Source organism: Salvia splendens, chromosome 22 (assembly GCF_004379255.2).
Source record: "Salvia splendens isolate huo1 chromosome 22, SspV2, whole genome shotgun sequence".
In the NCBI taxonomy this organism is placed as follows: domain Eukaryota; kingdom Viridiplantae; phylum Streptophyta; class Magnoliopsida; order Lamiales; family Lamiaceae; genus Salvia; species Salvia splendens.
The window spans coordinates 22,304,399-22,318,772 of NC_056053.1; the positions used below are offsets into that span (position 1 = coordinate 22,304,399).

General features: G+C 43.0%; 1 long non-coding RNA gene, 1 other non-coding gene and 1 pseudogene across 2 annotated transcripts; 2 read left to right on the forward strand and 1 right to left on the reverse strand.

Moving 5' to 3' along the window:
- The first annotated feature begins 2,387 nt into the window (after nucleotides 1-2,387).
- LOC121786455 lies at nucleotides 2,388-3,757 on the forward strand. The gene is made up of 2 exons (XR_006047187.1): nucleotides 2,388-3,426; nucleotides 3,501-3,757. It is a non-coding gene; the product is annotated as an uncharacterized LOC121786455 (long non-coding RNA).
- A 1,739-nt stretch (nucleotides 3,758-5,496) lies between these two features.
- LOC121788205 lies at nucleotides 5,497-5,616 on the forward strand. The gene has a single exon (XR_006047655.1). It is a non-coding gene; the product is annotated as a U5 spliceosomal RNA (small nuclear RNA).
- Nucleotides 5,617-14,035: 8,419 nt separating this feature from the next.
- Nucleotides 14,036-14,131, reverse strand: LOC121788211 (annotated as a pseudogene).
- Nucleotides 14,132-14,374: the final 243 nt, after the last annotated feature.

The following is a 14,374-nucleotide window of genomic DNA, read 5'->3' on the forward strand; positions in this document are numbered from 1 at the left end:
AATGTTTGTGGAGCTGAAAAATCGATAGTCCTTCAAGGGGAAGGTAAACTGCCTATTCTTGCAGGAAATGTACCTCTGCCGCTGCACAGAGGCTTCGCTAATGACAACAGCCTCAAGATCAGAAACTTGGCCACCGAGATTAAGTGACCGGTGTTCAAGCTAGGCGCGAGGGTTGTTGGAGCTTCTGTTCGAGTCAAGGAAGCCAAGACAGAGGCCTTCACCCTCAAAGATTTTCACAACAAATGTAAGTTGTAACTCTCCTTCATTCTGATTCATCGGTTATATTTACTATGCTTAATCACCAATGACACATTTTATACTACTTTTCTACTCCATCTTCACACTTCAAGAAGCACGAGAATCCATCGCTATCTGATAAAGTGTCGCGATTGGTTTGTATTCGCAGAGGTGGTAGTATCCACAAACTGTCTTCAAGAAACCATCCAGTATTTTCTGATTCGACCTCATCGATCCTCGAAGCCTCAAGAGAATAACTTTCCCTCTTTTTTTCTTTATTTGTAGTACTACTATTATAATATACCTCTCTGATTCATGTTATTAAACTAGTTGATATAAATAACTCATAATAAATTTATCGAGTAATCTCCAATTCCATCGAACTAAGAACGTTCTGATCCCCTAATATTTGAAGCTTTCGTAATCTTACAGTTGGTTGAAAAGTTTATTAGCATCCAATCTGTCTCTGGATCGCAAAGGCTTGCTGATTTGTCAAAATTGTTTGAAGATTTTGGGCTGAAATTGTGTTTAAAATATATGTATATATCTATTTGAAGCTTATCCTAATATTCAAGTGGGGGTTCTCGCTTAGAAGAGTGTCATTACATCTTAAACACCAGTAATTGATTTATAAGTTGAATATTTTATTTTTTTTCAAAATTAAGTAGAGGTGAACCAAGATTGCAAAAACATAAAGCGTAAATCAACATTACATCACAGAATTTGTTGGTAAGCACTTTGTAACGCTTTTGTTGGTAATATTCAAAAGCCAGTGGCTGTTAGCATCAGGCGGCCTTCCCCAATAGCCCCGCCCCTTTTTTTTGCCCACATCCCCAATTTTTTGTCCATAGCCCTAATTTTTTGTTTCCGCCGCTATAGGCGGACACTTCAATAGCCCCGAAATATTATAACCAATTTTTATTTTAATTTTTTCGTTTCGTTTTTAAATCAGCTGAATTGAAATAATTATAAAACGAGGTAATTGAGACCGAATATTCGCTGTATTAGCAAATGTAAAATTATACAACGAACGTCCAAAAAAAATACAAATAAAAATTCCGCCACCGTCTAATCGGTGGCGGAGTCAGATTCCTCCTCCTCTTCTTCGTCTCCCTCGCTGCCGCCGGCGCATCTATCCCCCACCGCCCCGTCCTCGCCCCCTATCCGCCGCTACCTCGTCCGCCCCACTTTGATTCGTCTGCCCCGGGGCGGACGTCCCGGCCACTATAGATCGCCCCGTCGTCGCCCCCTCCGAGGCGTCCGCCCCCTTTTGCCTATAGTGGATGCTGGTAGTTCCTGACAAGCATAACCATTACATCGGACAGAATTTTTGCTATTAATAACCACAGGCCAATCACAACCGCACAAATTTATTTGCACCCTAAATTTAAGGGCACGCGTTTTTGAGAGCGTGAAAAATCACTCCTTGAGTCTTTTTTTTTAAAATTTTTATTTTTGTAATCACTCGTTGAGTTGTATATGAATTTAATGAATAAAAGCCTCAAATATATGGGCGCCGATCGGCTGAAATTGACTTTTCTGCGCTGCGATTTACTGTATTAAAATTAAAAATGACTACTAGATAAGTTGGTATAATTAACGTATTTCTCTATTTATATTTTATAAATTATATAGTACGATCAAGTAATTGGGTTTGTATGGGAGTTTTGTTTTCAATATTAATATTTTAAATAAAATATCTTAGTACTCCTACTACGTTGTGTTTGTATTCTTATGGCGTTTTTCATAATATTTCAATATGTAAAGTAAATCTAACAACCGCAGATGTTACACCTTAGTTTATAGCTTAAATTGGTGATATTGACAAGCATTAGGTAGTCTAGCCTAAATTAATGATATTGACAAGATAAAGCTGTTTTCATTTCAAGCCCTGATAATTAAGTTCAATATGCTTCCATTCTTAACAAATTGGTTCGAATTTCTTACTAAATCACTACTAGAAAATTAGCCTAAGACTACACTAAATTTATGGCACTTTTTTTAAACTGCCACTTCAGATAGTCACTCAATACACCAACCTTTAGCCACACTTATATCCTAAACTAATATTGCATCTCCAAATAAATGCCATCAAGAGATTCATGTAGTGGCACTTGTGCCAAGTGTCATAACAATAAATAAGAAAAGAAATTAGAGATGGAAAGGGGATAAAAATGCCTCCCTTCTAGAATTTACGGGAGTTCTCTCTCCCTTCTTCACAAAAAGAAAAATTCCCAAATTAAGGAAGAAGAAATCCCTAAATCTCGATCCCTCTCCTTCCTCTCAGCGACAACACAGGACAGCCGCCCTTGTCGCGCCTCACGGAGGCGCCCTCTCTTCCCGCTGTCTCTCCCTCCGGTCGGCGTATCGCGTCTCCCGTGCAGACGCTGTTCGTCCGCTCCAGCGGACCAGCCGTCGCCGCCCCCGTGACTCCCTCTCTGCTCCGATAACCACGCAGCACCGCCGCCGTCGGGCATGCACATGCGGTGCTCTCACCGTTGACGCCTCGGCGTCGCACCGAGGCTGTCTCCTTTTTGCCGGAAAAGCCGCTGCTTCGAGGACAGTTCTCGGCATCCGCTCGACGTCATACGCTCCTCTGTGGGCTAGGCTCGGAGACTCCGGACAGCTTCCTCCTTAAGCTAAGTCCCTATTTTATCCTATTTCAGTTAGGCCTCTCGGGGCAGTAGCTATGAAGGGTCTCTAAATTGGGGTTGGGAGTATTTGGGTTCTATAAAAGCATGCTCTTATCCCAAATTCTCTTATCATTTATTATGTTAAAAAAAAACAAAACTTGGATAGTCGTTTTTGTCAAGTTGGGGTTCTGGTGCTTACTGTGAAGAAATCATACTGCTTAATTCGGCAATTTTATTTTTTAAGAACCGATTAGTCGCTTTTAGTGTAGTTATGAAATTGCTTGAATGGAAGCTCGTTTAGATTGATAGTTGAATGTGTTATCATAGTTCTAACCTTTGTTTGGCAAGTCAAAAATCAAAGCCCTGACCCCGACTGAACAATGGATAACCTTTGCTTGGTGAGCCATCCGGCGTGCTCTGTCAGGCCCCAGGACTCGATGGCATCATAGTTGTCGGTTTTGGCTTGGCTGGCGCCCATCGCCGCTCGCCACAGGCTTACCATTGATGCAGATTCGGAAGTTTGGGGTTGTGGATGAAGCAAATGGGATAAAAAGTGGTGAGTGGAGATTTTTCTATGGATGTGATGATTTCTCCTTTATTAACTTGAAATTTTAAACTGAAATGTTGTAGGTCGCATGACATGGGAGAGGTACTTGGCCCTTTTAGGCAGGCTTGAGAGGCTCACATTCTAAAGAAACAATTTCAAATATGTTGAGCACTTTTGGAATAGATTAGCACTTTATAATTTTTAGTACTAGTATTGTTTGTGTAGTTTAAGTCAAAGATGACCAACACTTAATATTGTTTAGTTTGTGTGTTCAAACACGTTACATTTTTGTGTAAAATCATTTGATGGTTTGAATATTATTCAAATAGTTGTCATTTTATTTGAGTGAGTAGTTTATTAAATTTGAAGGATTAAAATGAATTTATAAATATTTGAAGGATAAAAATATAAATTACAGAAATATGTAGGTGAAAAAAGTAAATTAAATAAAATGAGGGAAGATTGTAATAATAAATATTTATTGGGGTATATTGTATATTTTTCCAAAAGTTAATGTAGTTTAAGAAAATATATCGTGGCATTTTCTAGTGACATTACACGTCATGTTTCATGGCACTTTTTGATTGCCATAATACAAGACCTATCCTTACACGTTACCTATAACTACATCTACCGATAATGCACTTGCATGAAGTGCCATTACAGGCAAAGTGCCATAACAATAGTTTTCTAGTGGCAATTTTAGGTGTCATTAAAGGCTCATTTTCTAGTAGTGAATTCGGTTAAACTGCACTATATTTTTCTTACATGGATAGCTTGAATCTACAATTTGACATTTTTTATTGGCAAGAGTTAGGACAAAATAAATGCATATATTTTTGTTCATTTGAGAAAGAAAAGGAATCATTATTACTGCCTACGTCCATGCACAAATATGCACAAATAAATCAACTTTACAAATGATGGACCAATATCATACTACAATATCATATGTATTACATAATTGGACAAATGATGGACCAATATCATACTACAATATCATATGTATTACATAATTGGAGTGTAGTTTCCTTTTTAATACTACTCCCTCCCTCCCTCCGTCCAATTGTATGTGACACATTTCTTTAGGCCACAAGTTCTTATGTAGTTGTATTTAGTGGTTAATTAAAGACAAAATATAATAGAAGTAATAAAAAAGTAGAGAGAACAAGGGTGAGAAAGGATAAAGTAAAAGAGAGATATAGTGTTGTTTTTTGTCATAAAAAAATCTCAATTAATGAGATGACCTAAAAAGAAATATGTCTCACTTACATTGATACGAGAATATTTGAATTATTAAACTTGTAACTGGATGGAAATGAAAAGGTTTTAGGCTAGTGCTTTGCTTGTTATTATAAAACGGAATTATTGCATTACAGGGTCGATGTGGGATAGCTGAACATGTTCTAATTTGCCTTTGCATACTACCCACTCTGCATTTCAAACCTTTTCTTCAATATCCTAATGATATGCCAATAACACAACTAAGATGTCTTTTTTCGTGTAGGAATTATCTTCATGATTTCAACTTTTAAAAGATACAAATACATATCCATTACTATACTCTGCAACCTATTTTGCTAAAAGAGTATACTTTCTTTTAAAATCTAATAATGCAAGTAACATAAATCAAATAATCAAAACCAACATAGTTGAAGAATAATTGGAGAATAAAGTTAAAAGTATTCAGATGCTCAATAGTTTATGTAACAAAGAAAGATAAAAAAAATTGCAAAAAGGAACTTGAAAGTTTCTAGTTTGTAGGCTATACATGAACCTATATTTAATTTCATTAGTGTATTTACAATTAACAGTTAGGATGCCTTTATTATTTGTACAACACGAGTAACGTGTGTTTAATCACTAGATCACATGGGAGAAAATGGCTTCTTCATCACTTTGCAACCTATCTCAAACCATCGCAAGTTCATAGAGCAATCGACAGAATCTCTCCTCTTCTCCTTGGAAATATTGGCCAGTAACCCTCGCTGTCGAGATAAGGATTTGCAGGAGGGATAATGAGTGAGGCCATAAATGGAGAGGGCAGAGAAGGGCCGAATTTAACAAATAAAATCATGCAGTCGCGCGTTGAGCACATAGCGAACTATTCTTTTGCCTTTTACTAAAGAATACCGTGTGCTTGTCGCTTATAAGTGGCATACGCCATTTTTTGGAGGGGTGTCTTCTTTCAAGGAGGCCCTCTACAATATTTATGTTTAAATTTTTTTTTATCAAATATTCCCATTGTCCTATGGCTATTTGGGATATTAATATTACCAACATTTTAAATTTACTTTTGATGCAAATGCTATTTCTTTATTTAAGACAACCAACTTTTATGTTTTGCATTCATAACTTTCTTATTAAGTTTATTAAATTGAAAGCCAACAAAAATATATCCAACTAGAGGCCCAGTACACATGTTTGAGATGATATATTTGTTTCTCATTTCATGGTTGAATTTGGATATCATGGATTTGTATTGAAAATCAATATTTTTGACTTTTATATGCTACTAATACTAGTAGTATTCTTTACATTGTTCATATATTTTAATTTTTTTGTAGCTATTTGAATTTTTTGTTTAGTTATGTATAGTGAATTAACTTGCTTTATTTTTCCAAGAGAAAATGGATGACAATTCAACCCGAACAACTTGGGGCTTTTGAGAAACGTTTGAGGAAGGAAAGAGTCACTACCGTGGACGATTAGAGAAAGTCAGGGTGCTATTCTTACAACCGGAGACGTTTGTTGGAGATCATCTGCATCTCTTCATGGGATGAGACTTAACAAGATGCATATACAGATTTTAGATGATTTTTTTGTGAATAAATGTACAAGAGGCAAGATTCTAAGTTCAAACAGTGGCTGAAATTGTATATTGATGATTCCGCGAATTTTTGATGATGATAAATGCTCGTAAAAATAAATTACGACACAGAGAATTTACGTGGTTCGATTTACTGAGGTAAATCTACGTCCACGGGAAGAAAAGGGGGCAGAGTTGTATTGCTTGATCTGTTTTCTACAGCTTACAAATACAAACTTGCTATTTGCTATATGGTCTTTTATCTCTAGAGAGCTTCTAACCCCTTTCTACCAGATCTAAGTTCTATTTATACATTGAACTAAGATCGTGGCTTACATCATCACTCTAGGTCGTGGAGGTCGTGTAGGTCATGGCCTAAGATCGTGGCCTGAGTTGACGCCACGTGGTAGTGGGTGTGTTGGAAGTTGTGGAAATCCTGCATGGGTCCACTAACTCCTTGTTCGGTCGAAAACTGAGACCGAACTGCTTTGGTTGCCGATCTGAGAGTAGAGCTTGGTTGGCTTTTACCGAGCTGTAGGCTGAGGCCGAACTCTTTGGTAATGCCGAAACTCGCAGAGCTTGATTGGTCGGCTTTTACCGAGCTGTAGGCTGAGGCCGAACTCTTTGGTAATGCCGAACTCATACTCTTCCTTGGGCTTTGGGCTGATGGGCCGTCATTGCTGTCGGGCTTGTTTAGTACGCACCCCATCACTACCCCCCCCGAAAGACGAAGTGAATCACTTCGGCGAAGCGAGTCACTTCGGCATTCTGGATAAAGGTACGGGGGAGGCTGACGTCAGGGGACGTGCCTTGCATGTGGCTGCATTAAATGCGACAGTAAAATCCGGCCGTTGAATCCTGAAAAGGTGGGATTCGAAACGGTGCGACGATTTTGAAATCTTCTCTGAATCTGATAAATACCTCCCTTCTTCATCATTGAAGCACTTTTGCGACTGCTTCTTCTGCACTCTATCTCCTTTGCGAAAAAGATTTTCTTCCGCTTTCAAAAAATTTCCTCAGATTTTGCAAAGAGTAAGGACCATGTCTGCTTCTTCTTCGTCTGAGTCTGGTAGCGGTGGTGAAGGGGGTAAGGGGTCTTCTAGCCGGAAAGAATCCGGGGAGAAGACCGTAGAGTATTTTCACAGTATCTTGAGTAAGGATACTGTGATATCCCTTCACGAAAAATACTCTTTTCCTGGGGGGAAGGTTGCGATTCCCGACGACCTTTATAGGGCGGACTCGCCGCCGGAAGGTTATGCCACCGTCTACGAAGCCAGCTTAGAATGCGGGCTTCGTTTCCCCCTTCCCCTTGCCTTTGTAGAGTTGCTAGATTTTTTTCAACTCCCTTTAGGTCAGGTGACTCCGAACTCTTGGAGGCACTTATCGGCTTTTGCTGCCGAACTGCGTAGGCTAGATAAGGATCTGTCTCTGAGGGCAATCCTTAATTTTTTCCAGTTTAAAAGGAAGGGATCTTGGTTTTACTTGGTCCCTTTACAGCCTTTTAGGGCCTTTTGTAAAACCAAATGGCCGAAATGGCAAAATCGCTTCTTTTTTTATAATAGGACTGCGGCTCCTAGTTTTCCCTGGAGAGGGCCGAAGTCCGTTATCCGTCATCCTCGGCCTGAACCGTTGGACGAGCTCGATGGCGAGCTCAACAAGATTCCCATAGTTAGGAAACAATACACGGAGTCTGAGCTCGTCAAGGGCGACGTCGTGTTCGACATCTCGTCTTCGGACGAAGAGGCCGAGGGTGAGGATTTCTCTTTATCTTTATGCTCTACTGCTTTAACGAAGAAAACTAACCTTGCTTTCTTGCTTTTTGGCAGTGTATATGCTGAACAAGGCTACCCGAAAATCTTCGGAGTCCAAGGAGCCGGAGAGAGAGAAGGCTACCAGCTCGGCGCCTGATGCCGAGAAGAATCCGAAGAGGCAAAAGACCTCTTCGGGTCCAAAGAAGCCGGAGTCGACTTCGGCAAGTAGGAAGGGGAAGACCCAGAAGCCCCCGAGAGCGCCAGAGAAAGACGTGGTCTTGGCGCCTCCTTCGGAGCATATCTGTGAGCCATTTTTATGGCCCACGGACTTCGCCGAGGTGAATTGTCTTCTTGATTCTTTGGCTTTGCTTCTGTCCTGTATTTTTGGTGCCCTCTGTTGACTTTTTTCTTTATCCATTTTCAGAGGAACGATATGCTCTCCAAGCTCGTCGCCGTCGAACTCTCCAAAGCGTCCAACGACTATGCTGAGATGCAGAGGAAATTGGCGGCTGCTTGTCACCGGGCCGAGCAGGCTGAGGCAAACTTTGAGAAAGCCAGAGCTGCTAGGATTTCGGCCCAGGATGAAGCTCAATTCGCCAAAAACCAGCTCGTCATCCAGCGAGAGCAGACGAAACGGAGGGATGCTGCCGCCGTGGTTGCCCAAGGAGAGGGTCTCCGTGCTTTCGTGGAGAAACTCTTTCTGAGCCACCAATTCTCGGCCTTTGTCGGTGATCTGGTAAGGCTAATTACCGATAAGGGCGAGCAGGGGCCTGAAGTCGTCCTGCCGCTGTACGGCCGGGAGATAGCAGCTCGGCTTCAGAATCTGCCGCTCCTTGAGGAGCTCGCTTCATCCTCGGTCCTGCTTTCTGCAGACCGAGTCCGGAGTTGTCGAGCTGATCGGGACGAGAACCTGGAGGCTATCTTTGCCTCCGTGGGACCCGTTTCACCCGCTTCGACTTACAACGGAGAGGGTGAGGCCGAGCCGCTGGAGCGGGAGGCCGAAGTCGAGCGGGCCGGGCATCCGGAGAAGGAAGCCGATCAGGAGGCGCAGCAGATCGGCTACGGTGGCGCCGAGCAGGCTGGGGAGAGCAAGGAGGCAGAGGCTGAAGCTGAAGCAGATAAGGAGAAGGAAGCTGAACCTCACCGAGAAGGCGGAGACGAAGCTAGCGAAGTATGATTTCGTCTCCCTTCTCCTAGTTTAGTTTCTTCCTTTGTGTAAAATGGCCTTGAAGCCCTCCTTGTATAGAAAAATTTTTTTTCTTATGAATGAAAAAATTCTTCTTTCTGCTCTTGTGTCTTCGTATAGCCTTTCGTACTCTCTTACTCCTGTTGTGGTTTACTACCTGCTCGGTAAGCTGAAATGCCGAACTGACGTAGCTGCTTTGTATTCTTAACTCTCAAGGAGCTGGAGGTACTTCACTGGAAGCGGCTGTATTCTTCGGCTTTAGACGAAGCTGAGAAAAGGGCTATAGCTGACCAGATGAAGAATGACGAACTCTTGGCTCGTTCAATGAAGCTGGAGGCCGATAATAGGGACTTAGAGTCCGAAAAGAAAGATCTGGAGGCCAAGCTGAATACCGCCGTGGCTGAGAGGACTGCGTATGAGGATTTCATCAGCAGGCGCGGGGGAATGACCATCTCAGAAGTTCAGGAACGAGTTGACGAACTGTGGGAGGAATATCATGCACTCCGGAGGAACAATGCGCTGGAGAGCTCGGCTTGCCAACAAGTTGTGAAATCACTGCGGCGTTGGGCTTCTCGGTACAACATTGTTCTTTCTCGGCGCCCCTCCATAGAAAGATTCCTTCGGCATATCGTGCCAACAGATGCTCGCACTCCAGATCAAACCTCTGGTTCCCTTGTTCAAAATCCTACTCCCAGTCAACAACGAACTCCGGAACAGCCGGAAACGTCGAGACGAGAACGGGCTCAGGAGCAACCGGAATCGTCAAGACAGGGACGGACTGAAATTCGCCGAGGAGTTGTGACTATGAGCGAGCAAGATCAGCAGATGCTTATTGCAGAGACTCTTCATCGCCGAGGTGTTAGGACTTCTCGGGCTCGGGGAAGAGGCGTTGGGTCGAGGATAGCATCTCGTCGACCTGCTTATTCTTCATCTGCTCGGAACAACCGAACTCGGCTTCCAGAGGATTTTGCAGATAGGTGGCTTAACTTCAGCAACCCTGGACAGTAGAATAGTCCTTTGTAATAGCGTAACGCCATTTTGTAGGGTAGCGGAGTTGTATGCCGAACAAGATTTGAAAATGAAATTTTGTTTTCGCTTCTAACACTGTATTTACAGCTTAGCGAAAAAATTTCATCGTACTTGTCCTCGGTCTTATGAAGTAAACTTCTTTGACCGGACTTGGTCCTTGATCTTATGAAGTAAACTTCTTTGACCGGACTTGGTCCTTGGTCTGATGAAATAAACATCTTTGCCCGGACTCGTCTTTGGTCTGATGAAATAAACATCTTTGACCGGACTCGTCTTTGGTCTGATGAAATAAACATCTTTGACCGGACTCGTCTTTGGTCTGATGAAATAAACATCTTTGACCGGAATCGTCTTTGGTCTGATGAAATAAACATCTTTGACCGGACTCGTCTTTGGTCTGATGAAATAAACATCTTTGACCGGACTCGTCTTTGGTCTGATGAAATAAACATCTTTTGACCGGACTCGTCTTTAGTCTGATGAAATAAACATCTTTGACCGGACTCGTCTTTAGTCTGATGAAATAAACATCTTTGACCGGACTCGTCTTTGGTCTGATGAAATAAACATCTTTGACCGGACTCGTCTTTGGTCTGTTGAAATAAACATCTTTTGACCGGACTCGGTTTGTGTTCTAATTTGGCGATTTGTTGCCGGGATCGAACTTTCCCTTGTCCTAATTCGGCGAGTTTTATCGCGTGGATCGGACTTTCCTAGTTAACCGAAGTGGTCTTATGCAGTAAACCTCTTTGACTAGACATGGTCGTCCTCGGTCTTATGAGGTAAACTTCTTTGACCGAACTTGGTCGTCCTAATTCGGCGAGGTTTATCGCGTGGATTGGACTTTCCCTTGTCCTAATTCAGGCAAGTTTTATCGCGAGAATCGGACTTTTGTTGCAGTTCGTTTCAGACGAAGTGCTTGATTCTTAAGCAGAATTGTGGTCTTGTATCCTCTTTAGAAGCTTTGACACACAATCGTGGGCTTGTTGCAGCTCGTTTCGGACGAACTGCTTGTTTAAGCTGAATTGTGGTCTTGTATCCTCTTTAGAAGCTTTGACGCACAATCGTTGGCTTGTTGCAGCTCGTTTCGGACGAACTGCTTGTTTAAGCTGAATTGTGGTCTTGTATCCTCTTTAGAAGCTTTGACGCACAATCGTTGGCTTGTTGCAGCTCGTTTCGGACGAACTGCTTGTTTAAGCTGAATTGTGGTCTTGTATCCTCTTTAGAAGCTTTGACGCACAATCGTTGGCTTGTTGCAGCTCGTTTCGGACGAACTGCTTGTTTAAGCTGAATTGTGGTCTTGTATCTTCTGTAGAAGCTTTGACTCACAATCGTCGGCTTATATATGTTCTAAGAAGGGGATCAGCCTTCGAAGAACAAGATACCTCAGTAACATTTGTAAGAGACGACACGCACCGAAACAGACAAAACACACAGACAAAACGCACAGAGACAAAAAAAGACCAAGCAAACCAAAGAAAGCACATTGACCGGACTGTCTCTTACAAATGGAACTTTTTGAGGTTGGAAACGTACCATGTTCGGGGTACTTGTGCTCTTGACACGTGAGTCAATTTGTAAGACCCTTTGCCGAGGACTTCTGACACCCGATATGGACCTTCCCATGTGGGTTCGAGTTCGCCCAGCTTTTCTGCTCGGCTTACTTCGTTGTTTCTCAAGACGAGATCTCCCACTTGAAATTGCAGCTTCTTCACCCTTTGGTTGTAATACCGGGCTACTTGCTCCTTGTACTTGGCTGCTTTTATGCAGGCAAATTCTCTTCTTTCTTCGGCAAGATCTAGTTCGGCTCTCAGTCCGTCACCATTCATTTCTGAGGAGAAATTGAGTTCGGGGACTGGGTATGCCCATCTAATCCGGAATCACGGCTTCAGTGCCGTACACCATCGAGTTCGGCTCCGGTGTGACTTCGGTCATTCCGCCTGCCTCTGACTCCGGCTGCTGTGATCGCTATGCTTGATGGTGCCGAACTGATTGCTCGGCACTTTTAAGCGCAATCTGCGAACACACTTGCTCTTTTTTCGATCACCTCGGATGACCGCTATCTCTCCTTTGGTGGGGAAGGCGTTCGGCGAGGAAGCCTCTGATCGCTATGATCGGGCTTCTTTTTGTCTTCTCTAGATGAGCTGTCTAAAGACCGTTTTCGACGGTCTGCCTCTTCGGCACGAGAAAACTTGTCCGCAATGTCCCACATCTCTTGAGCTGTTTGCGGACTGCATTCCACGAGCTTTCTGTAGAGAGCTCCGGGCAGGATTCCATTTGGAATGCCGAAATGACAAGTAGATCATTGAGATTATCTACTTGTAGGCATTCCTTATGGAATCTCGTCAGGAAGTCGCTGATCTTTTCGTCGCGACCTTGACGTATAGAAAGCAGCTGAGCCGAAGTAATCCGGGCTTCCGCTTTCTGAAAGAACCTCCTGTGGAAAGCATCCATTAGATCTCGGTAGGATCTAATGCTGCCTTGGGGGAGGCTATCGAACCACCTTCTTGCGTTCCCGATAAGCAGTTCGGGAAACAGCTTGCACATGTGGACCTCGTTGAGACCCTGGTTCGCCATGTTATATTGATAGCGTCCCAAGAAATCATGAGGATCCACGAGTCCGTCATAGGTTATCGACGGAGTTCGGTAGTTCTGTGGTAGGGAAGTTCGGGTAATATCGTCCGAGAACGGAGTCCTCAATGCTCCGTACATGGCGAACCCGACATTTCTTCGGTATGGAGGAGATGGAGTTCTCCTGTGATTCCGGTACCGAGGATTCTTTCTTCTGGAAGACATGACACTACTGCGGTAGTGACTGTCTCGTATGGAGGGAGAGGGAGAATCCGCCGTTTTCGCCTCCGGCTGCTTTTGGCTTCTCTGCAGGAAGGTTAAGAATTCCTCCTGCTTTTCAGCCAAAAAACAGCTTGACAGCCTCGTTCAAATCGGGCTGCTGGGAAGATTCGGTGTGACGGCTTTTGGAGCGGCTTGTTCCTCCGCCATGAGAACTGGTGGTGGATTTATCCCTAGGCTGTTTTCCAGACCTATGGGGTGGATTGGCTTCCTCCTGGTTCTCACGGGCAGGAATACGGGTCTTCTGCGATCTGGTATGCATTTTTTGGGTTGAAAAAATGGTCAGAAATTCGCTTTATCACAAATTTGGTTCTTCGTTTCCCACAGACGGCGCCAGTGATGATTCCGCGAATTTTTGATGATGATAAATGCTCGTAAAAATAAATTACGACACAGAGAATTTACGTGGTTCGATTTACTGAGGTAAATCTACGTCCACGGGAAGAAAAGGGGGCAGAGTTGTATTGCTTGATCTGTTTTCTACAGCTTACAAATACAAACTTGCTATTTGCTATATGGTCTTTTATCTCTAGAGAGCTTCTAACCCCTTTCTACCAGATCTAAGTTCTATTTATACATTGAACTAAGATCGTGGCTTACATCATCACTCTAGGTCGTGGAGGTCGTGTAGGTCATGGCCTAAGATCGTGGCCTGAGTTGACGCCACGTGGTAGTGGGTGTGTTGGAAGTTGTGGAAATCCTGCATGGGTCCACTAACTCCTTGTTCGGTCGAAAACTGAGACCGAACTGCTTTGGTTGCCGATCTGAGAGTAGAGCTTGGTTGGCTTTTACCGAGCTGTAGGCTGAGGCAGAACTCTTTGGTAATGCCGAAACTCGCAGAGCTTGATTGGTCGGCTTTTACCGAGCTGTAGGCTGAGGCCGAACTCTTTGGTAATGCCGAACTCATACTCTTCCTTGGGCTTTGGGCTGATGGGCCGTCATTGCTGTCGGGCTTGTTTAGTACGCACCCCATCATATATAAATCTGGGAAAAAAAAATTTGAACCATTTCTCGATATATGCGTGTCATCCTTGCGCAAGGGCCATTTCTCTGTATCGTTCCAATTTTATCGGATGTCCCTGAAGGGACAAATGGATGTGCTTTGCTACTTAGTATAAAATGGAAGTAAATTGTGTTTCAGGGGCGACGTGGGATAGTTGAGCATGTTCTAATTTGCCTTTTCGTTTTCAACTTTTTCTTCAATATCCTAAGGCTATCCCAATAACAAGAACACATTTTTTCATGTTGAAGAATATGTTCATATATTTCTCAAGTATGTATTATGGAGGAGGAAATACACGCCTAAATAGGCATAGAGAATTTACATATGGT